Source organism: Balaenoptera physalus (assembly GCF_965194825.1).
Source record: "Balaenoptera physalus genome assembly, chromosome: 7".
NCBI classification, from domain to species: domain Eukaryota; kingdom Metazoa; phylum Chordata; class Mammalia; order Artiodactyla; family Balaenopteridae; genus Balaenoptera; species Balaenoptera physalus.
In genome coordinates, this window is record NC_138886.1 from 76061596 (window position 1) to 76086783 (window position 25188).

General features: G+C 38.2%; 1 protein-coding gene and 1 long non-coding RNA gene across 12 annotated transcripts in view; one reads left to right on the forward strand and one right to left on the reverse strand.

Annotated features, from left to right (window-relative positions):
• Window positions 1-24322, forward strand: part of LOC309663583 — a 51414-nt gene extending 27092 nt beyond the window's left edge. For 4 of the 5 annotated variants that reach the window (XR_014265349.1, XR_014265351.1, XR_014265352.1 and 1 more), the window contains one exon: window positions 752-24322. This is a non-coding gene — a long non-coding RNA (uncharacterized lncRNA). The remainder of the gene's footprint in view (window positions 1-751) is intronic. The other variant, XR_014265350.1, reaches the window with a different exon arrangement.
• The window catches only part of LINGO2 (leucine rich repeat and Ig domain containing 2), a 1218611-nt gene that overhangs the window by 34283 nt on the left and 1159140 nt on the right, over window positions 1-25188 (reverse strand). The window lies entirely within an intron of this gene.

Here is a 25188-nt window from a genome sequence, read left to right on the forward strand (position 1 = left end):
GGCTTGTATCACCTGGAAAGCCTTTATATATGATGAGATATTATTGGGACTATGAGGTAGGAGCCTTGGCTTCTATCTGATCCTGACACTAACTGGGTAACTGGGTAAGACCCTTAACTTTTCCATCTCTCAGTTTCCGTATCTATCAAATGGGGACATTAATAACTGTCTTACTTACATCACTGGGTCAAGTGGGATTAGATCCAACACAACTTCTAAGATGCAAAGTTAATGAAAAAGGTCATTAAATTTGGCTTTGATAAATCGATTGCACATTTAGGGCATTTTAGTAACACTTTGAATTTAGTTGGGACAGAAATCTCTTACACGCCAAATGGGACGTGAGTTTCTAAATAATTTTAAAATTGTACAAAACTATGTTTAAAAATCTCTTTCTCCCAATAAGAAAATGCAGGGGAGATTAGTTGCCTGTCTTTAATCCCATTCAGGTTGTACAAAGTATGTGAATTTTAAAGTATCTCTAATACTGTGAAAGAGTTTATTATTCCAACAGAACTGAACACATTCGACTAAAATTGATCCACAATGCCCTTGCCAAAAGAAAAGCACTCACTTTATCTGAATTATTATTAATTAGCTTCCCACACAGGCTGTAAAAGTGCCACATGTGAACCTGCCCAAACATAAGACGGAGGTAAATGAAATGATGGCTCGGGCAGTGAAATAGAACAATACCGGATGGGGCTTTCCGTCCTGGCACATGGCCTGCCTCACTATCCTTTTGTTACAGCAGATGAAGCTGGTGCCTGAGTTCGAGTGTCACGTGGAGAGCTGCTTGGCCTCCCCACAGAGGGACCTGTCCTCAACGTCTCTGCCTGAAGTCAGCCTTCCGGGAAGGAACATGGACCATTCTTACAAGACAGACTTCTCCAGTTTTGAACCAGAGTCCCTCTTTGCAGCAGAACTGTTACATCATGACTTAAACTACGCCTTTCTGCTGAGGCACATCCAGAGTTTGTATTTCCATAGAATAATTTTTGAGACCAAATTACCTGAATTCAGAAAACCTCTGAATAATGAAATAGCTATAATTTATATGCCAGACACTGTGCTGGCTTCTCTGTGTATCATCTCATGTACTCCTCACACCTGTATGAAGGAGGTACTGCTGTCATCTGTTTGGTGGATGACACGATTGATTCTCAGAGCCCTTAGGAAATGGACTTGATGTCACATGCTCCTAGTGAGTCTGGCTCTGTCATCTCTACTTTTATGCACTGCACTGTACAGCCCCCTATTTCTAAAAAAAAGACTATTCAAACATTTTACCTTCATTTTTTCAAAGGATTTAAGTTGTAGGAAGGAGATTCATTAAGTTGTATGAAGGTACAAATCTAAATGTTGTACACTTTCTACAGTTCCCAAAAGAGCAGATGCTGGGCCATGAGTCAGCCTAGCTGGAAAAGAATTCTCTGTGTGACAGGAATACACTATGAGCTGGACCACTCCCATGATATTTTGCAGAACCTTCTGTATATTTTTTGATCTAAGTTTGGTTTCGAGCACAGAAATCTCTGTGAGAAATCCCATGAGAAGATTCCACTAAGGCAGCGACAAAGACTCGTGTTCCAATCGACTTTTTATGTAAATGGAAAAAAAAAATGAATTAGAAGCACACACCTGAAAATTCATAAGAGGCTCTCTCAGTAATTATGAAATATTAATGGAAATAGACTCTAGGCATCATGTTAAAATTCGGACTTTGTCTCCATTTTTTCTCTTTCAAAAAAGCAGACGACCAGAAGGGAGAATGGTGCTCACAACCACACCATAGGCACGAAGACGGGAGGTGGCATTTCAGTCACTCCTAACGGTCAATATCTGAGAATTAAACCTCCCAGACAACCAGGGAAGCTTCACCTGCTGGGAATATTCATGTCCCTCTGGGTGACGAATTCATTACTTCAGGAGACAGAGAACTCGAAGGGCGCCCGACAATTTTTTCTGTGGCTTACCCTTATGTCCTCAAAAGAAAAATATGTTTTGCTTTTGCACTTCCCCAGGTTACCATGACTCCCCGGCTACTAGTATAAATAGAAATAAACTATTCAGAAGCATCTATTACAAATGATAATATTCTAGGGAGAGCTCTTGATGACATATCCTCAGAAGACAAATTTTATTAAAAATAAAAAAGTGTGAGTATGATAAACAGCAGCACTATCACAGTATACTTTTAAAATATTTATTTAAAATATTACTACTGTGTTAGTGAAATATTTAAAGTGATTATCTGAACTGCTCCCCAATCACATGGAAGCCTAAACATGTCACCAGCCAATACAACAGTCTCACATTGGCACCATGCTTTACAGAAAACAATTCATGCCAAAGAGTGACGGCAACTGTTTTTAACAGGAAAGAAATACATCTCAAATTAAATAAGTGCTGAGACCAGACATTAAGAGATGCGGCAAGCTGTTTGCCCCAGATTCAGGCTCTGCAAACAAGCCCCGGTGGGCGTCAGTGAAAACATTTTTGGTTCAGTTGAGTGTGTGCTCTACTGCTTTTAGCTCCCTCTTCCTGGATAGTGTCTCGGGAGAGGACATCTCATCAAAGAGCCTTTTCGACCTGGCCACACTTTATATTGTTTTTGTCTCTTGTACCCTTTGCTTCTGGGATGGGATGGATGTAAGAACAATTCATCTCCAGATTCAGCTTTGACATTGATTCCATCCTGAATTCTAAAATCTTGCCAGGCTTCTTTAGCCTCTAAGTGAGCGATCTTTAGCTGAACTGCAATTCAATGCAACAATACTTTGGAGGAACACTGATCACGTGGCTGGAAAGAGACAAACAGGTTCTACCTGGGAGAATTTACTTCTAAATGGAGTCTCTCCTAGACTTATTTATTATTATTTTTAATATAGAATCCAGCAAAAAGGGCTGCGATGCCATTGAATAGCTCCATAAAACTCTCCTCACACACATTTTGATAAACCTAATGCTTCAAAGTTGAAAAGCAGAAAATACAGAAAAGTGGTTGATTCTTTTGAATAAGAATTGATATCACTGATTGAGAGGGTACTATATGCCATGCACTGTGCCAAGAACTTTACTCACCATTTACCAACCCCAAAAGGAAAACTACCTTCTATTTTACAGAACTCAAGGCTCAGAGGAGTCAAGTCACTTGCTCAAGGTCACACAGCTGCTAGTGGTGGAACTGGAATTTGAACATTGATGAATCCTATTCCAAACTCCGTGCACTTAACTGCTAAACCCAAAATAGGAAATATGCTTCACATTGTGTAACAAATCTAATCCATGGGAATGGCTACCCGAAGCATGGGGTTGAGAAGGCTGTGTGTGTGGGCTCACCAGGAAAGAGGATCAGATTAATTAGCTGTGCAAGGTTAGTGGAACTCTTGTGCCAGGATTTACCATCTTCATTTCCATTTTACTGTCCCTCAAGTCATTGATCTTTATGTCCTATTTCGGTTTGCTATGAGTTTAACACGCACAGGAAGGAAATGCAGTGAAGTGGGAAGACATAGGGTTAACGTACTCCTGGGTCACTCTTTCACTCGGTTATCTGGGAGAGGTCACTTAGTCTGTTTTTCATGTATGTCCTGAAGGAACTGAACTGGATGATCTTTAGGATTAAATATAATGTGTAAATATATATTTTAAAATTATCGTACCAATGAAGTAGTTTTTAAATTATCTTGTGAATTTTGTTTTATGTCATTTTCTATTCTCTTCCTGCTAGTAATCTACCTCAATGGAAAAGAAAAAGAGGTGTGATGAAGTACATAATCTTTATGGAAAGCAGAAGCATGCATTTTACTTCCCCTCCAGCTCACTTCTGCAATGTCAAGACAATTTGGAAGAACATTCCACTGTGATCCTTCGATATTAAGGACAATAAGAAAATGAAAGATATCCCGTCATAATAAGTGGAAAAATTCTATTATCACATATTAAAGGACAAAGGCTTACAAAGGAAATACTAAAACCAACTCTTTCTCAGAAATAAGCAAACCAAACCCTTAATGTAAATGAGAACCAACTGAAAACCAGAGTTGTTTTAAAAGTGTGGCTCAAGGACCTACTGTATAGCATAGGGAACGCTGCTCAATATTATGTAACAACCTAAATGGGAAAAGAATTTGAAAAAGAACAGATACACGTATATGTCTAAGTGAATCACTCTGCTGTACACCTGAAACTATCACAACATTGTTAATCAACTATGCTCCAATATAAAATACAAAGTTAAAAAAAAGAACTCCTGCAAATCAATACTAAAAAAGACAGACAACCCAATGTAAACACAGACAAAAAACTGAACAGACATTTGACAAAATTGCATATTCATATGGCTAACGAATAAAGGAAAACATGTTCAGAAAAAACCAGTGTGGCTCCTGAAGAGGAAGAGTCTCATTGCACGTGGGCAGTCATCCTTTGTCACTAATTAAGGGAGCTGGGTTCCCTTTCCAGCCAGTGTTGACATACGAAGGGGACAGGGCCCAGGGTACAGAGTACCTGTTTCCAACACTAGCTATTCAGGGTGCTTTAGCTTCTGTTTCACTGGGTGGCAAGAATCTTGTTTTGATGCTAAGAGACAAAGGTGCAAAGGAAGGATTGCTGTCCAGTCAGAAGAAACGAAATAATGTATAGTATTTGTTATACAGCAGAAACTAACACAACATTGTAAAGCAATTATACTCCAATAAAGATGTTAAAAAAAATAATAATGTATAGTAATAAAGCTAGTCCAAAACAGAGGTAGAGAAAGGCACAGCTCTGGCTATAATGTCCTCAAACTTGCAGGATGCCCAGTACATTTCTACATCATTCATTCATTCATTCATTCACTTCCCTGGCAATGAACTAGCAAGAAAATTCCCCAATGAATAATCCATTTTGCTGGTTAAGTCTGAGGCACTCAGATTTCCAGAAAGATAGCCAGTACCAGATAATCATCCAGGATTCTGGACATCCAGTATTGTACACTATTATCATTATTTTTGCTTCTAAGTCCAAAAGACAGAATGTATTGCCACTGCCCTTAAAGGGACTATCTTCAATGTTTGACCACCATCAACAAGATGATTAGCTTGCCTTTCACCATCTTTATGAAACTACAGATGTTGCCTTGGCATTTTTCCAGGCCTCCTTGTGTCATCAGGCCTGTAATGCCTTCTTCATTAGTTGGTGTGCTATTCATTTCTGGTCCTGAGTGAGAGGGCTGTCTTGTTCTTGACCCCACTATGCAGTTGCTTTGATTTCAGATGTAAGAGGTTGGCCAACCTGGGGTGGGTGAAGATATTCCTTTTACTCTTACACACATCAACCGTGAGGAGACTCGGGCAGCTTTGGGGGATAAGAACGCGATAGGAGAAGTGCTCCTCAAGTGGTCCTTCTTCTGTGTTCATGTTTAGCTTCTAATGTGATGTAATGAATTATGAACTAAAGGTAATTGGAAGATTTGTGCCCTCTGTGCAGAACAGAAGTGTAACGTATGAAAGCAAACCACAGGTCAATTAGGAGAGTTGATCACTCTTTATATTGCTCTTTAATGAAAGGAAATAACCCTGATAGATTTTCCTTGGGATTGCTGATGAGTGTGTATTTGTAGTCAACACATGGGGCCTTTTATTGATCTCAGTCAAGTTAAAATTTTATTAACAAGTCAGACACTCATCTGTATTTTTCCAGAAGTTCTCTCTCTCTAAAAGTCAGTCAATACAAATGCCTTCTGTTTCTCTTTCTCTCTCTCCCTGAACTGACATTTAAGTACCTGATCCTGATATGTGCTGAATACTTTCTCATGTATTATCTCATTTAATCCTCCTGACAACGTTGTAAATTACTATTTTTTATCTCCATTTACAGATAAAGATATTGAAGCAGAAAGAGGATAAGTGAGTTGTCCTTTATCACACAGGTAATAAAAAGCAAATCATGGACTCAAACAGACCCAGTTTTCCCTGACCCTGAGGTTCATGTTATTTCTGCAACCCCATATGGTCTCCCAGAGGCAGAATGAGGGTAGTTTTGTAGCATGGCCTGATTTGAATGAAGATGATGAGAAAGATGAGGCTGATGAGGAAATGAACCCACCCAGGCAGCCTAGGAGCTGTCTTAACCCACCCAGGAGGGCCCTGGGGCTGTTGCTGCTCCTGCCTGGTTCAAAGAGCAGAGTTTCCTGTGCATCCAGCTTAGTGAAGAGCCAGCAAGTCAAACATGGCACCTCTAAGTCAAGTGATAGAATTCAGCACGTGTGACCCTAAACCTTTTGAGACTCAGTTTGGTCCCTTGGTTTTTAGCGGCTCTAAAGCAGATACAACCGTATTTTGAACAGTATTTCTACTCCCTGACTGTTTGGATTGAGTCTCCTCACTTTGTTCAAAGGCTGCTTTTAGACATCCAAGCAACAGGAACCACGTTAGAGAGTTTGAGGTTTAATCGATAAAATTGACTAGGAAAGAACTCAAAAGCCACACTGCCTGCTTCCATGCTTGATACACTGGGCAGACACTTAGTTCTCGTCTTGTTTTTGATCTACAGACTCTGTGAAAACTGTAAGTTTTCCTTCCTGCATGAAATTTTAAATTAGAGCTTGCATTATGTTCTGCGGGCTGCAGGGTTACTGCGGCAATCAGCTCCTAAAGCATAGGGATTTTATCTGAGAAGCACCTTAATGGAGATTACATTAGAGGTCAGGGTTTTGTCTGTGTTCATCTTCTACATGTTGGGACCCTGTTCCCAAATGGATGAGCTGACGCATACTCACAATCTCCTCATAAATACACTATACATAATTTATAATCAGGCTGCTGCCAAGAATCAGCTCTTTTGATGAAAGGAAGTGAAAGGTACTTTAGGAGCTAATGTATGAGAGATTTCCAGAAATGTGAGAAACAGTTCAGTCTAGTGAAAACACGCGTGCACATACACACACACACACACTTATTAAGTATTTCCTAACATGCTGGTTCTGTTCTAAGAAAATCATATGCATTAATGCAATTCCCCTGAAAACCCAATGGGGTAAGTTCTATTTTTCTTCCCATTTTGAGAATGGCAATCTAAGGCACAAAAACGTTACGTGACTTGCCTTATTTAGCTCACACAGCTAATAAGTAGCAACATTGGGATACTAATACTAAGCAATCTGGCCAAAGATGATATATCCTTAATTGTTCTACTATCCTTGCTCAAAATTTGTTCGGAGAGCAGAGAACCTGGCTGGGAATCTCAGACCCAGCTTTGTGATCTTGAACAAGTCGCTTAAATCATGCTCAGCCTCAGCTTCCTATCTGTAAACTGGTTAACAATAATACCAACCTCTCATGATCGTTCAGAGGAGTTAATCAGAAAATAAGCACGTTTTGTAAACTGCAAAGTGCTACATGCGTGTCATCAATCAGTTGTGGATACAGCTCACGATACACACTGTGTCTTTCCTACTTTGTTCTTCTCTGTTGCCCTGACTCCATCCGATAATACACTAGACACATAAAAACACGTAACACTTAAAATAGTAATTTCTAATTAAATACATCCAAGTGACCTTGAAATATCTTCCTAAATCATGATGCTAACAATAAGGGTGTGAATACATCATTTTTTCTCAGAGAAAATGGGGAAATAATTTTAGAGCAATGGGAACAAATTGTGCCATCTAGTTATGAAAAATACATGCAGCTTAGAGGCTCTGTTAACATTAACATCAAAATGTTAACTCAAAAATATTAGTTAATGTTAGAGATATTCTCACCATTAAAATAATGACATGGTTGAGGACTGGTATTCTGTACCTTTAGTGCGTAGACTAGAAGTGCTTGTCAATCATCTGAAGGGGGTGGGACATTAATAGAAAAGAGGCACAGTGAGGAAGTGAGAGACCAAGTGGGATAGGCCGTGGGCTTTGGCTCTGGATTCAGCAGCCCAGGTACAAGTCTCGCATCCATCCAAAAGCCATTGGGTGCTTACACATGCCAGGCCCTGTCAAGTAGGTACCAGAGATACAAAAACACATAAAGACATGGTTCTTGCCCTCCTAGACCTCTCCTGCTCACCTGATGACCCTCGGGACTTTATGTCAGTCTTTTCATCTTACTAAGAAAAGCCTTGGTTTCCATATCAATAAAAGGGAGCAAGTGAAGAATCAGAGAGGTAAAGTCACCTTTTAAAGTTTATACAATTAATTGGAATGAAACTTTAGATTTCTAATTCAGTGTTTTCTGCAACCGGATCTCACTGTTCCTTTTGCAATTTGCAGCACTGTTTGTTGCATTTCTTAAGTGTGGGTACAATATGCCAAGATATAAGTGATTAATTTTTTTCACATTCTGCCAGGGTTTACTTTTTATTGCCATATCACTTTTTTTGCCCAAGATTAAAAATTATTTCTCTTTGAAAGAAATAGTTTAAAAAAAGCTAAGCCACAGACTGGATAATTTTTGCAACTATATCTCTGACAAAAGGCTTTTATCCAATTTATAACAAACTGTAAATGATTAATTTTTGAGTTTTCCCAGATTGTTTTCTCTGCTTACCCACTAGAGATTTCTGGCAAGGTCTACATTAGAACCTACCCTTCTCTTCAGCTGTAAGATGTAGTCTTGGACAATTCCAGGGCTGTACAATGGAGAAACGATAGAAAAGCAGGCAGGGGGAAGCAAAAACAAGGGCTGTAAGAGTTTTCACTGGTTTTGAGAAGCAGAGCTGTACTGTACGTGGCAATGGATTGGGAAGAACCTGGAAAGGGATTTAAAATTTTATTGCTGGGGGATTTCCTGTCCCCTTCATAATATTGAGTAATGCTAGTTTGAGTTGTTTTAAAATTATTCTTGGTTGCTGGGACTGTGTTCATTTAAGCACAATAGTGCTCTGAAATTGATCTATGAGGGTCACAGGTTTACGAGCCCTGAACAACCATTGCCTTCATCTTATTAGCAGTGGAAGGCTGTGTGTGGACCTTCCCAATGCATCTTGAATGTGAGAACCAACTAGGCTTTAATAGGTGAGCAATGAGCTGTAGCACATCTGGCCAGGGGAAATGGTGTCAGGAAATGGAATCGAGTCTTCGGAACATTTGTCTTGTTAAGTACATATGTTCCTACTTCAAAACTTCCTTCAAAGCTCTGAGTAGAAGGGAAACACATCATTTCCTTATCATGCCACCTGGTGGTTGAAACTAACAGTCAATAGGCCTGCACTTGGGCTCTGGCTTAAGGTCTGAGAGGAATATAGAAAGAGCATAGTTTATTTTACACATAATAGTTTGTACCTCTTAATCCCGTATCCTTGTTAGGCCCCCCTTCCCTTTCCCCACTGGTAACCAAGTCTGTTCTCTATGTAAGCTACAAAGATGTATTGTATAACACATGGAATATAGCCAATATTTTATAATAACTATAAATGGAATAACCTTTAAAAATTGTGAATCACTGTTGTACACCTGAAACATATAACATTGTACATCAATTATACCTCAATTAAAAAAAAAAGAGCACCATTCTTTTCTGGGCTAAGGAGATGGAAATCCACTATAGGACACTGACAAAGTCAGCATCATAGTTAATCCATTTTCTGTGCTTCTAGCTCTAAATTAGACATCATAGCTAACTCTTGCTCTAAATGTTTACATTCTAGAAGCAGAGTGGGGTGAGGAGAATGGTGTTACTAGTTTATATTCATCCTCTATTACTTTTTAAAGTCCTTACCACATCATACGTGGTGGTATTAATAGTATTCCCATTTTACAAATGGGGAAAGATTTAGAGAGTTTTAATGATCTGCTTAAGATGTAATTATCACAGTAGATGTTGGGGAGGAGAAGAGAATGGGGTATTTAATGATGAGATAAAAGCTGTAAACAATGGTGTTTTGGGGGGAGAGGTTAAACTAAAGTAAGCACTTCTGTTTAAAAAAAACAATTAGTCATGTGTCTCTTGACCCTGAATATTTTAGTTTGACAGTCTAGGTGTGATATAAATGCATGGAAATGAGACAACAGAACTGTTGTGACATTCTTCTTTCCAAGTGAGGAGAAAGGGTGTGTCTATCAGTGGGTTCTCATTCCTCAAGATGGGTGTCATAACACATCAGCTATGTGCATCATGTATACACGTGTATCTATTTTTCTCCACTTCTTTTTGGCTCTGGGTCTGCTTTGATGTGAAGGTGTGAAATTTTAGTTAGTCAAAATAATATTTCACAATTTACAGTTAGGCAGAATGAGTGGGTTCCAGAGATCTGCTGTACAAAATAGTGCCTACATGCAACAATACGTTATTCTGTACTTAAAAATATGTTAAGAGGGTAGATCTCATGTTAAGTGTTCTTACCACAAAAAAACAAACAAAAGAACAAAAGGACAGAAGAAAACTTTTGGAGGTGATGGAAGTGTTTATTACTTGGATTGTGGTGAGGGTAACACAAGTGTACATGTATACCTTAATCGTGTCCTAACTCACTAAACTGTATACATTAATCATGTGAAGTTTTTTGTATACCAATTATACCTCAATAAGGCTGGATAAACAAACAAACAAACAAATAAATAAATAAAACTATGTCTGTCTTTAAAAAATTTAGCAGATCCATAGCAAGGCATCAGGCATACAATTCACAGTATGCATCCAACATAAAAAGTTAGAATACCCCCAATTTTTCCCTTGAGCATGTTCTCCCCAAAGTCTCTAAAACCATTCTCCAGATGATGTAGAACTATATATTCTAAAATACATGGTTTTAAAGGCACTATGTGACGTGATGATTTTTAAGACTATGGTGAAAGGAGCTAGAGGATGGCGAGATATGTATAAAGGTAGAAAAATGTGTGGCACTGTTTGTTTTTTTTTCTTTTTGAAATGTTCTCCCACCATCTAAAAGGATAAGTGGCATGAAAGAAGCCTCCCTGTAGGTCTTCTCAACTCAGAGTCAGGAAGACCTGCTTTGGGGGCTGTTTTCTATGGGATGAGGGTGAGAAGTGGTAATTCCCACTTTTTCACGAAATCTCACTAATGACCAACTTGTTTTGTGAGCCTGAGGTAATTATTAACTTTCCTACATTTCAGTCTCCTACTCAATATAATGGAGTTCAAAAACCCGCCTGAAAGCATATATATGAGGATAAAAATGAGATGATTTTTACAATGAGCTAAGTATCTGTTATATCAGATCTTCTTAATAAGCAGTTTTTGATTTTGAATCTGAATGCTAAACACTTTCAAGGTGGTGGAGTATGTCTACAGTCAGGGAAGTTTCACTTTTTAAAAAGTAATTGGTTTAAGTATGATTTAGACTTTCAACATCAGCATGGAAAGTACGATGCCCTGAACAGCTGAGATAATAGCTTTAGATTGCTGTTATATTAAATAAACAAGATATTCTATTTGAAATTATTTACTTTGAATGCCAAAAAAAAATCATTTGGTTATGGGAGAAGTGGGATTATATGTGAAGTGACCCCTGGCTTTATGCATGAATGATACTATCTGTTGCTCAGACCACAGCCTTGGAAAGAGTGCATAAAATCACGTGGACTTATAAAGTTCCACTTATAGAATGAGGGGCCCAGCTTCATTTATGACTCTTTGAATATCAACCACCACCCCCCTGCAAAAAATAAAACCCAACTGACCTTCCTGGAGACCTGCTTTTCCCTGACTCTTCCCGTCTCTGTAAATGGCACCACCAAACATCCAATTGCTCAAGGCAAAATCAAAAGCTATCCTTGATTCCTCTCTCTTACATGCCCCTCATCCAATTCATCAGCAATGGGATTGATTACTCTATCTTCAAAAGGTAAAAACTGAGACACTAACTACTTCTCACTATTTCCACCACTGCCACCCTAGTTCAAGCTGTAATTACCTCTTGCCTAGATGACTGCAGTAGCCTCTCCATCTCCTTCCTCTATAGGTGCTCACACGCTGGCCTTCATAATTTACACTCAACATCCAGAGCAATCAGGTCACCCTTACCCCACTCTTCACCCTCATTGTTTCCAAGTCCACATAAGAAACTCTTGTTTTTAAAGCCAGGTTTACAAGGTTTATATTGTCATTTTTTCTGTCCTCTTCCTCTGTTCCCTCATCTCTAGCTACACTAACTTTACTGGTATTTTTGAATGTCGCCAGATCATTCCCATCTTGAGACATTTGCAATCTCTCTTCCTTCTGCCTGGAAAACTCTTTCCTAGATCTTTGCCTGATTTGCTCCTTCACTAAGTTCAGGATTCTGATCAAGGGTCCATCTATCATCCTTTCCTCTCATCCTGATTTGTTGTTCAAAGCTTCTGTCACTCCCTGGAAATGTATTATATGTTTATTTGTTCATTTTTGATTGTTTAGTTTCCCAATGGAAATATAAGCTCCATTCAGGTGGGGACTCTATCTTATCCATCGCATCGTCCTCAAAGTATACAGTGTATTTTCAGTAAGTACTTATTAAATGACCTATTGAACTGTGTGTGTATGTGTGTGTGTGTGTGTACTACAGAAGAAACTACACCATGAATGGAAGGTTCTGGCAAGCACTGGGGGATGAAATGCTTTGGGCAGCCATGCTTTGGGCAGCCATGAAATGCTTTGGACAGACGTGGCCAGAAGGCCATCATCATTATCATTCATGTGGCAATTGTACTGTCACTGTGTGCTACTGGAACCAAAGCCCCATGACCAGAACAAAAGGACACAGATAACTGTGGGTCAAACACTGTTTTGCACTCTTTCATATATATTGTCTCATTAAGTTCTCACCCAACAAGACTGACATTTTTCTCATATAGGCCAGATGAGGAAAGAGAGACCTGAAAAGGTAAAATCACTTGACCAAATTCATTCAAGAAAGTGGTAGAGCCAGGATTTGAACCCAAGTTTTATGACTTCAAATCTATTGTTTTCCCCCTATTGCTTCTTTTTCCTTTTATTGAAGTATAGTTGACTTAATTAGTTTCAGGAGTACAACATAGTGATTCAATATTTTTATACATCATACACCATACAAAGTTATTATGATATTATTGACTGTATTCTCTTCTTGCTTCTACATTGCTACCAAAGTTAGGAAAGCTCATTAGGATGTAAGAGAAGAAGAGAAATAAAGAATGAAGAGGAGTCCCAGCTTTAGAGGCTTCAATTAAGCCCCATTTCTATATAAATCCACCCCTGTTGCTCCAGCATGTATTAAGTAGTCTTTCCTTTGAATGAATTTTTGATAACTTTCATTTAGCAAATAGTACATGCTTTCTCCCACTTTTACTGATGATATACACTGTCTAGTTATTAGACTGAATCGTATGAAATTGCTAATATTCTACTATTCTTGACTTACAGAAATAGCAATTCAACAATTAAAATTCAAATCTGTCTGACACAGAGTCTGTGTGCTTAACCATTTTGATATACTACATCACCTCTGACAAAGAGGCATCAAATGCTTTGCTCTCTGTAGAAATAAGACGTTCGTGCCATGGAAATAAATATCACACACTAACTGCTACCTGGCATCCATTCTTCCCACCGAACCTAAAAACAGAGAACTGACTTTACTCTGCTGAAGAAGCCAAGAAGTTCAGGACCACCGGTAAAGAGAGTCACTTTCCAAGGGGCAAGAATCCTTTCCTGCCTACTTCCTACTAAATACATTTGAGCAGGTCAGGACCATAGCAGGTAAACTTCACACTACACAGAAAAGCCATCAATGAATCAAAAATCAAGGAAAAATAATACAAATCCTAATGATTCCCCTAAGCTCTGTTCTTCTTTCTCAAAGTACTTATAGTAAGGAACTCACACCATTACACATGGAATTTGGTTAAGCAAGATAAACAAGTGGAAGAATTTCTGTGTACTGAGTTACTGGTGGTGTCTACTGCTTTCTCTGTAGAGCTAAGAGAGAGGCTAATTTTTCCTCTCTGGGATGATTCACTTGTGGCATCAGTCTTTTTACCTCAGAACAAGCAAATGGACTAGGTGACCTCGAAGGTTACCCCCATAAGCCCTCAAGATCTGTGCTCAAATGATAACACAAAGATAGCTGAGAGCTTCACTTGGGCTCCTCTTCTCTGGGAACTATAATTAGTGCCATTCTCTCAAGGCTGGGCAGAAGCCAGGCGTAGAAACATTCTTATTTTTAGAACACTGGAGTTGTTTGCCCATGAAAAGAATATAGACAAAAAGGGAGGAGCAGACAACGTGAAGGGCAACTTTGAACACATAGGAACACAACTCAGATGTTGATGATGAGTAACAACATCGCTGGCCATAACACAGCGACTATGTAACTTCACATTTGGCAGACTAGCTGTCTCTCCCACCTCACAGGATGCCTATGGAGGTAGAGCATTTCTGAAGACAAAAATTGAGGAATATGATTTTCTTTCTGTAGAAGGAAATCCCGTTACGTATTTGCATTATTTTGTGGGGAATGGACCATCATCTTAAAATATTATGTGTTTCAGTGCCTGCCATGAGTCAGCTGAGCTGTCTTCCATTTCAAAAATGTGTCCCTGTTCCCCATCTTCTTTCACCTGCCTCTTGATTTCCACAAGAGTCCAGCTGTCATCAAATCCATACACTCATTTTCACTGGTTTCTCCAGCTAAACCCACACCTGGATTATGGGAAATTCCCACCCTGGGCATTCAGATTAATTAATATTGTTTTACTGCTTCTTTCAAATTACTTGCAAAGGTGATAATAACGCAGTTGGCTGTGAACCTCAGTAACTCGCCATCAGTTTGATGAATTTTGATTGAAAAACGCCCTTCCAGTCTTTTGCCCTAACCTATTACTGACAACACTGTTAGCTTCATACGCTGTCTCAAATCCTTATATTTTCTAAAATTTGAGTACTCATTCCAAGAGGGGCTATATATAAGTGAAAAAAATAAGATAGCATTTCAATCATAGAAACAGCGGTTACATAAATTATGACATACAGGCTCAAAGTAATGTATGCACCATCGCTAATTTATTTAACAATTATTTATTGAATCTCTGTGCCATACCCTGTGCAAATCACTAGAGCAGAGGCAAAAGAAACTGTCTCTTGGTGGAAATAGTCTAGTACATAGGGAAAAGAAGCAAAAAAAAAAAAAAAAAAAACCAACAAAAAAACCACATACCACAATATTTCTGCTATTGACTTACAGAAATAACAATTTCTGTAAGTGGTATGTGGTTTTCTAATACAACATGGTAAATGTTAAAATAGAGGTGAGAATAGCATGCTTTGGAAAAATAGAGAAGGGAGCAATCAATGCAGCCAGAAAACTAGTCATTATAGAAGCTCTTGTAGCAACTAGGATAGAGTTGTTTATTTTATTAATTTTTTAAGTTGAAGTATAGTTGATTTACAATGTTGTGTTAGTTTCTGCTGTACAGCAAAGTGAATCAGTTATACGTATACAAATATCCACTCTTTTTTAGATTTCCTTCCCATTTAGGTCACCACAGATCATTGAGTAGGGTTCCCTGTGCTATATAGTATGTTCTCCTTAGGATAGAGTCTGATGATATAATGTAAAGTGAAAAAGAATAAACTTGGATTAATACTATGGACACATTATATGTACATATGGATGAGCATTAGAAGGCAAGGTGGGAAAATGAAGTTAATGGGTTAAAGTGGTAGATTTCTAGTTGGTTTTTGCTTTGCTTTCTCTTTAATTTTTGTAATAAATGAAATTTTGGTGAGGGAGTGTTAACTAAGTAAATGGAGCCTTGGGTGAAGCATCACTTTCTAAAGTGGATCTTGTCTAAGTGGCAGTGCAAAAGCAAACTGACAGACTTCCTGTAACAGGCACGTGAAGCTGATGGATGGATCCATATTAACGTCACTGAAAAGGCCACATGTGGAACCACTGGAACTGTTTTCTCCATATATTAGTTGGACTATGTTGTCATTAGACAGGAAGTCAGCCGTAGAATCAATAATTCTCTGGATAATAGGCATTAACCACTTGACCATGGTTAATGCAAAGGATTTACTGACTAATATGAAAATTTGCGGATGATGCTAACATTTGTCCAGTTTTCTGGAGGTTAGGTTAACGTTTGAATTACAACTTAATTTACATTAATATACATTAATCTATAATGTATAATACCATACATTATGTTTGGTGATTTATTCCTCTTTTCCTTGGCCATTTCAAATGTATCCTAGGTTAGGAAATAGATTTTCTTTGCTTTTTTGGTAACTAGCATTTTGAGGCTGGATTGTGGATCATTTGAGTATTATCCTTGGTTCCTCAAGAATAATATGTCAATATTAACTCTGACTTCTTCCTCTTCAAATACTGTGTATCATTAAAAGTCCATATCAAGCTGTACTCCCATGAAATCTTTTCTGTCAATAACAAACCCTAAATGGGAGCTCTTTTTCCTTTTCTTAACCCATGTTTAAAGAGATAGGGATTAATAATTGATCATTTCTTAATATCTAAATATTTATATGTACTAGTCTTCACCACTATACTTAATTAGAAATTCCTTAAAGGGAGGTAATTTTATCTTTTATCACTCACCCTTAGTACCTAGCTTAGGGCTAAAAGCATATAAAGAGCTCAACAAATGCTTATTTAAAAAAAGATTGATTTATACTTTCACAACACACACATACATATCTGTTACTTTCAGCTCTAATGGACACAGCTTTCAAAGAACCTCTTGTATAGGGATATGTCCAGTTGAACTTTTAATCTCCCAAAGAGGAATTTAATATTCACACACATTCAGCAAGATTCCTTGCAAAACCATCAGTTATTTCTGACACATAATGGTTCTTGCTGGTTTTATACCCAATTTAATCAAATCCCAGGACAACTGGCTGCAACATCTGTAGCTGGGTGAACCACATAGGCTGCTCAAGGTCAGGCCTAATTATCCACATTTGCACTCATCTGGCAGATGTGAAAGACTTAAGATTTGCATGTGCTCATTAATTGAGGGGCAAGCTCTTCTCTGCAGAATTCAGGAAAACTCCAGCTGAAATATAATGGCATTCATTTTGAGGTAAGATTCCCAGGTCATTAAGCACTTTGAGATATGATACTCTCTCTAGTAAGAGGGAATTTGAGTCTAGATGAGCTCCAACCTGGCTCTTTCCCTAAAAGCTGTGTGACCTTGGGCAATTCCCTTACTCTTGCAGAGCCTCAAACTGCTGCCTATAACACAAAGTTGTTTTGCTAATGGATCACTAAGTACTGTCTTTGATCAGACTATGATTCACTATTATTTAATTAAATACCTAGATCTAATTTTTATTGTGCACTTACTATGTGTGAGGCAATATATTTTTATGGGTTTGCACTGTGCACCAGGCTGAAATTGGGTTTAACCACCATGAAGATATATTTGCTAAAACAGATCTGTTTGCCTTGTCTGAAAGCTACCAATAAGCCAGTAGTTTGTTCTCTCTTTAAGATCTAATGGTTCTAAAACAAGTTGGATGCTACTTTAATGCAGTCATTTTCCAGCCACTAAGCAAGTCATTCATCCCTAAATTGTGTTCACTGGAGCAGCTGATACTCCTTTCTAAGTGTAGGTTTTCAAGGTATTTATTCTAAATAGATTTTAGGAAATGAGTTCACACAAGCTTTTTTTCTGAAGTGGACATCAGTCTATGATTTAGTCGCTATTTTAAAAATTATAATGTGTTAGTTTTCTATAATACACTTTACTTGATACCCACTGTGGTAGCTTGTCTCCAAGATGACAGCCATCAATACCTTTTTTCCCTGTACACACTTCCCTTGAAAGGGAAGGTATATTACTCTTCCTACTTGAATCTGGGCTGGCCCAGATTCAACTACTTTGATCAACAGAACGTAGAGAAAGTGGTGCCATGTGACTTCTGAGGCTAGGTCGTACAAAACTTTTCAACTTCCACCTGAGTCTTTTGGAATGCCCACTTTGGGGAGGCCACCTGCCATATAAGAAGCCCAACTGCTCTTAGACCACTATGCTGTGGGGAAGGTCCAAGCTAGCCATGTGAAGAAGCTTCACGTAGACATGCCTGACCAGGCCTCAGCTGTTCCAGCCCAGGCACCAGTGAGGGAATCTTCAGGTGACTCCAGTCCCAACCAGCATTTGACTGCAGGTGTACAAGGACCCAAGAAAGTACTGCCCAGCTGAGGCCTATAACTACCAGTGCATGAGACAAGAATAAATTATTACTTTAAGCCACTACATTTTGGAGTGGTTTGTTACATCACACTAGATAAAGAGAGACAAGACTAAGCTCAGAAGACCATAGTGGATAGAAATTTATCCCTTATGTGCCTTAAGTGCTTCAGATTCTACTAGAGGGTACAGATTAGGGTCAACCTAGAATTCTGTCTTATTCTTTTATGCTGGTTAAAATGTTGGTAGAATATAGAATTCAGGCACACTTAGGAATGCAGAATCAAGAGTCAAAAGGTCTCTTTTGAGACCAAACTCAAATATACCTAGAGGAACAAAGACATTGGGCCTTAGACCTCAGGTTCCAGATAGTGCACCTGGCTGGAAATTAAACAAACAAAACAAAACAAAAAACACCAAGACAGAGAAACTAAAATGGATTAGGAAGGCCATAACCAGAAAGCATAAACCACGTAAACTATCATGGAGAAATGCCTGGATGAGACACTGATGGAAGAGAGAAAACAATTATGCTTTGTGTGCAAGTGCAACTGGCCAGGTGACTGATGATCTGAATTCACAAACCCCTTCAGCTTAATCACAGCGTCTAATTGTGAGTGTGTATGCATGTACGTATGTCGGGGTGTGGGAGGCCTGACGTGAAGGATACTCATTGGGCTTTCTGCCCTGGAGGCAACAGATTTATGGGTGGGTGAGTTGTTTCCTCTGGGGTCTCCCTGGTGGAGACTGCCGCTCAGGCTTCTGGGATGCCCTGCCAGAAGTCTTCATCTGAAATGTTAGCGAAGTCATTGTGCATGATAATGGATATCCCTAAGTCCAATGAAACAGAGGCTGTCCTAAGGCTTGTTACAGCTTGAGAGAGAGAGAGAGAGAGAGAGAGAGAGAGAGAGAGAGAGAGAGAGATACTGATTTCTAGGACTGGAGAACTCTCAAACACATGTTAATTAACATAGATATAATGGAAATTGTACATCAATAGAAGGCAGAATGGATTTTAAATGACAAAATTCTCCTCTCACCCAATATGAGATACTCTATCAAATCATTGTGATATCAAATAATTGTTGTTACGGTACTTGATTAGCTTTTGGATTGTTTTCTAAAATCTCTTTCTTAGATATGTAACAATGATGTGATATTGATTTTAGATACTTAACAGGATAAGCTCAATGAAAAGACCAGGCGTGAGCGAAAGAGAGCCTGAACACCACCAAGAATTGCTCTGGAGGGGGTCGTATTAAAGCTTGAGGGGTAGGACAGAATGATATTATTCCAAAAGCAGTGTGTGAGTCACTTTCTTTCTAACTTGTGATAGGTTTTTAACTGAAACAGCATTATAAAGGATGGTTAGCTTTATTGGGCAGCCTTCAGTAAACAGTCTCAACGTATCATGTAGGCAAACAGTGGTATTAATAGGCCTAAAAGAAGGAGAAAAAAAAAAAAAGAGAGAAGGAAGACTGGGTGTTAGCTTCCTTTTGGCTTCTTCATTATAAATTTTAAAAGTCTGAGTCAATGGGGTTTGATTAAATGCTTTAATAAAGATATCGTGGAAAATCCTTTCTTGATAATGGGACTTTTAGATGGTTCTGTGCTTATCATATGGTTAACTGGATTTGCTAGAATATAACCTCTGCGTTCTTGATACACTATTCAATCAGACAAGCATCTATTGAGCACCACCTGAAAGCCTAGCGCTGTGCTAAGTGCCATAAAGCAATAGTTCTGACATTAGTGGATGTAATAGACTTATAGAATTTTAAAAAGTGGGGAAACTATCATAAAGTTGACAAGTCTTTTTTATTTTCCAAGAAAGCAGATATAAAAGAAAACAACTGCTACCTGTTCTCATAATTATTCTTCACTGCAGCCTGGTAGGAACTTTACTCAGACTCTCAATTGGAAGTCACTGCACTGTGCAGTACCTAAAATTCATATAAAACATTTTCCCACCTGCCTAGTCATTTTCTCCTGACATGTCAGCTTAATTCTTAGTTGAACAGTGACTAAAATTGATGTTCCCTGCAAGACAATTCCAAATTACTTTCATAAAATATTTTAGATTGACTGATCGTTACACACAAATCAATCTTTTAAATTCTAGACCATAATCACCGTCAATGTATTTTTACACAATTTTAAAGGACGTTTCTTAACCTACTATGAAAGGTTTTCAAATTTTCTTTTAAAAAACATAGAATCCTTTCTTCAATTAAAATCTTATTCACGAAGGGCTTCCCTGGTGGCGCAGTGGTTAAGAATCTGCCTGCCAATGCAGGGGACACAGGTTCGAGCCCCTGGTCTGGGAAGATCCCACATGCCATGGAACAACTAAGCCTGTGCGCCACAACTACTGAGCCCATGCTCCACAACAAGAGAAGCCACCGCAATGAGAAGCCCGTGCACCACCACGAAGAGTAGCCCCCGCTCGCTGCAACTAGAGAAAGCCCGTGTGCAGCAATGAAGACCCAACGCAGCCAAAAATAAATAAAATAAATTTATAAAAAAAAATCATATTCAGGAAGACCCGTATCTAAAATAGATCAAAGTGAGCTGTTCTGATTAAGCAGTCTGCTGGGCTCCCCTTTGCAGCTTCTCCATGCCACAGTGGCCCACAAAGCACCTCCACACAACTTTCAGGGCCGCATAGAGCAGCCTTGAATGGCTCCTGATCTAACAAAGTTAGAGACTCGTAGAACTTCTAGGTCAGAAGATACCTCAGAGGTGATCACAAATGACAGAATACTGAGTGAAGTAAGTCAGACAGAGAAAGACAAATATCATATGATATTGCTTATATGTGGAATCTAAAAAAAGGGTACAAATAAACTTATCAACAAAATGGAAATAGAATTACAGATGTAGAAAACAAACTTACAGTTACCAAGGGGGGAAGCAGGGGGTAGGGTGGGATAAATTGGGAGATTGGGATTAACATATTCACACTACTATATATAAAATAGATAACTAATAAGGACCTACCGTATAGCACAGGGAACTCTACTCAGTACTCTGTAATGACCTATATGGGAAAAGAATCTAAAAAAGAGTAGATATATGTATATGTATAACTGATTCACTTTGCTGTACACCTGAAACTAAGACAACATTGTAAACCAACTATACTCCAATAAAAATTTTTTTTAAAATGGCAGAATAGCAGAGCAGGAAGAGTCTTGGAGCTCAACTGGTTTACCCACCTCAATCCACAGATAAGAAAACCAAGGCCCAGAAAGGTAGCAAAATATCCCCCCCAGTGTCACATACTTTGCTACTTAGTGGCAGACACATGGCTAAAAATTAGGACTCTTTTGCTCCAGTCCAATGTTTTTCTTATCTTATTTGCAACTCTTTTGGAGGTACTATGCACAGGGAAAATGGCAGCAGCATTTGAAATGGAATTATTTAAAGTAGAGACAGCATCTAGCAGAGAAGAGGAAGCCTGAGACAGGCAGGAAAAGAATGGACAAATGGATCCCATCTCTTACTAGTTCCTCGTACGTTCAAAACAAGTAGAAGTTGAATCTTTGTCTTCAAGAGGCTTCCAATTTAGTTAGGAAAAAACAAAGAGGTAAAAAAAGAATGTTTATGACTTCTGTGATGTTCTAAGAAGACCAACTCCAAGTGATAAGAAGTCACAAAAATCTTGATAATTGATAAATTGGAAGTTACACAGATATGTGAGGAAACGTTGCTGCCCCATAATCATAGTGGTTACAAATGAAAGTTAGACCATCATCTGACAATCGAGTTTGTAAAAGCTTGGTTATTCATACACTTTGGGAGGGGGTGCTTGTTGTTTTGCAGGATGCAGAGCTGAGCTGGGGCACAGCTGGCCCACCCATCAGATTGAATATTACAATGTGAGCACCACCGACGTGGACAACCCATGAACATAGATAAATGAGTTCTGGGAGCATGTAGGCAGCTTGATGTACCAGCATTGTTTTTGTCCAACTTGAACTCACAGAGCTCAATACATATAAATTCTCTCTTCCCTATCCTCCCTCCATTCCTTTTCTTTTTCTTTCATCCTTCAACTTATTTCAATATATGAGAAATAAGTGTATGTGTGTGTGTGTGTTTAGAATCACTAACTTGATAGAAACTCAATATTTTTTCCTAATCTTTAACAGCAATTTGTATTCAAATTTCTACTCACATTTAAGAAAATGGCATACCCATGTCTATAAGATTCATCCATTATCAAGTTGCTCTAAATTAGAAAGCACTACAACTGAGAAAGCAGAAGCAGACCTTCTAATTGTGCCAATTCATTAATTTTTCTTCTGTTAAAAGCCACTATAATAATATTAAAGAGAATTTTTCAAAGAGAAAAAAATCATTCTCATGTTTATAACTATTCCCATGTGTCCATGTTCCCATTCAATCTGTTTTTACATTCTTACATATTTTTAAAATAGTTGACATCATGATGTGTCATGTAATTTTGCTTTCTATTTTGATCACTTTGCATACTGTAAACATTTATCTATGCTGCTACCTAGTCTCTTTGTCAGGGTAGACAAAGCCAGTATACATGATGGGGAGATGGAAGGACATAAAAACTAGTGATCCTGGTTGGAACCAAGTTTCTCTCTCGTTTGAATCCCACTATATCAAACACTCAAGAAATGCAAACGTTGCTGATTTCAACGTATTTTTTAAAAAATTACCCATCTAAATAAAGGGTGAATTTGAACCCATTGCATGGGTAATTTAACCAAAAGGTAACATTTTCTTTATAAGGACAATGAAATAACTGAATTAGCCTTCAGTATGAGAAATACAACTTGTATGATATCCATCTTGGAACACTGGAATCACTAGCTTTTTATTAACTGAGCTTTTTGATACAGTGCATTGTTTTTAAAAAATGAAGTATTATGCAAATCAATCAATGTGATAAACCATATTAACAGATTGAAGGAGAAAAACCATATGATCATCTCAATAGATGCAGAAAAAGCTTTTGACAAAATTCAACACCCATTTATGATAAAAACCCTCCAGAAAGTAGGCATAGAGGGAACTTACCTCAACATAATAAAGGCCATATATGACAAACCCACAGCCAACATCATTTTCAATAGTGAAAAACTGAAACCATTTCCATTAAGATCAGGAACAAGACAAGGTTGCCCACTCTCACCACTATTATTCAACATAGTTTTGGAAGTGTTAGCCACAGCAATCAGAGAAGAAAAAGAAATACAAGAATCCAAATTGGAAAAGAAGAAGTAAAGCTGTCACTGTTTGCAGATGACATGATACTATACACAGAGAATCCTAAAGATGCTACCAGAAAGCTACTAGAGCTAATCAATGAATTTGGTAAAGTAACAGGATACAAAATTAATGCACAGAAATCTCTTGCATTCCTATATACTAATGATGAAAAATCTGAAAGAGAAATTAAGGAAACACTCCCATTTACCATTGCAACAAAAAAAAATAAAATACCTAGGAATAAACCTACCTAGGGAGACAAAAGACCTGTATGCAGAAAACTATAAGACACTGATAAAAGAAATTAAAGATGATACAAACAGATGGAGAGATATACCATGTTCTTGGACTGGAAGAATCAACATTGTGAAAATGACTCTACTACGCAAAGCAATCTACCGATCAATGCAATCCCTATCAAACTACCACTGGCATTTTTCACAGAACTAGAACAAAAAAAATTCACAATTTGTATGGAAACACAAAGGACCCCAAACAGCCAAAACAATCTTGAGAAAGAAAAACGGAGCTGGAGGAATCTGGCTCCCAGACCTCAGACTATACTACAAAGCTACAGTAATCAATACAGTATGGTAGTGGCACAAAAACAGAAATATAGATCAATGGAACAGGATAGAAAGCCCAGAGACAAACCCACGCACATATGGTCACCTTATCTTTGATAAAGGAGGCAAGAATATACAGTGGAGAAAAGACAGCTTCTTCAATAAGTGGTGCTGGGAAAACTGGATAGCTACATGTAAAAGAATGAAATTAGAACACTCCCTAACACCATACACAAAAACAAAATCAAAATGGATTAAAGACCTAAATGTAAGGCCAGACACTATAAAACTCTTAGAGGAAAACATAGGCAGAACACTCTATGACATAAAGCACAGCAAGATCCTTTTTGACCCACCTCCTAGAGAAATGGAAATCAAAACAAAAATAAACAAATGGGACCTAATTAAACTTAAAAGCTTTTGCACAGCAAAGGAAACCATAAACAAGATGAAAAGACAACCCTCAGAATGGGAGAAAATATTTGCAAATGAAGCAATCGGCAAAGGATTAATCTCCAAAATTTACAAGCAGCTCATGTAGCTCAATACCAAAAAAACAAACAACCCAATCCAAAAATGGGCAGAAGACCTAAATAGACATTTCTCCAAAGAAGATATACAAGTGCCAACAAACACATGAAAGGATGCTCAACATCACTAATCATTAGAGGAATGCAAATCAAAGCTACAATGAGGTATCACCTAACACCAGTCAGAATGGCCATCATCCAAAAATCTACAAACAATAAATGCTGGAGAGGGTGTGGATAAAAGGGAACCATCTTGCACTGTTGGTGGGAATGTAAGTTGATACAGCCACTATTGAGAACAGTATGGAGGTTCCTTAAAAAACTAAAAGTAGAACTACCATACAACCCAGCAATCCCACTACTGGGTGTATACCCTGAGAAAACCATAATTCAAAAAGAGTCATGTACCACAATGTTCATTGCAGCTCTATTTACAATAGCCAGGACATGGAAGCAACCTAAGTGTCCATCAATCAGATGAGTGGATAAAGAAGATGTGGCACATATATACAATGGAATATTACTCAGCCATAAAAAGAAATGAAATTGAATTATTTGTAGTTAGGTGGATGGACCTAGAGTCTGTCATACAGAGTGAAGTCAGTCAGAAAGAGAAAAACAAATACTGTATGCTAACACATATATATGGAATCTAAAAAAAAAGAAAAGAAAATGGTTCTGAAGAACCTAGGGGCAGGACTGGAATAAAGATGCAGATATAGAGAATGGA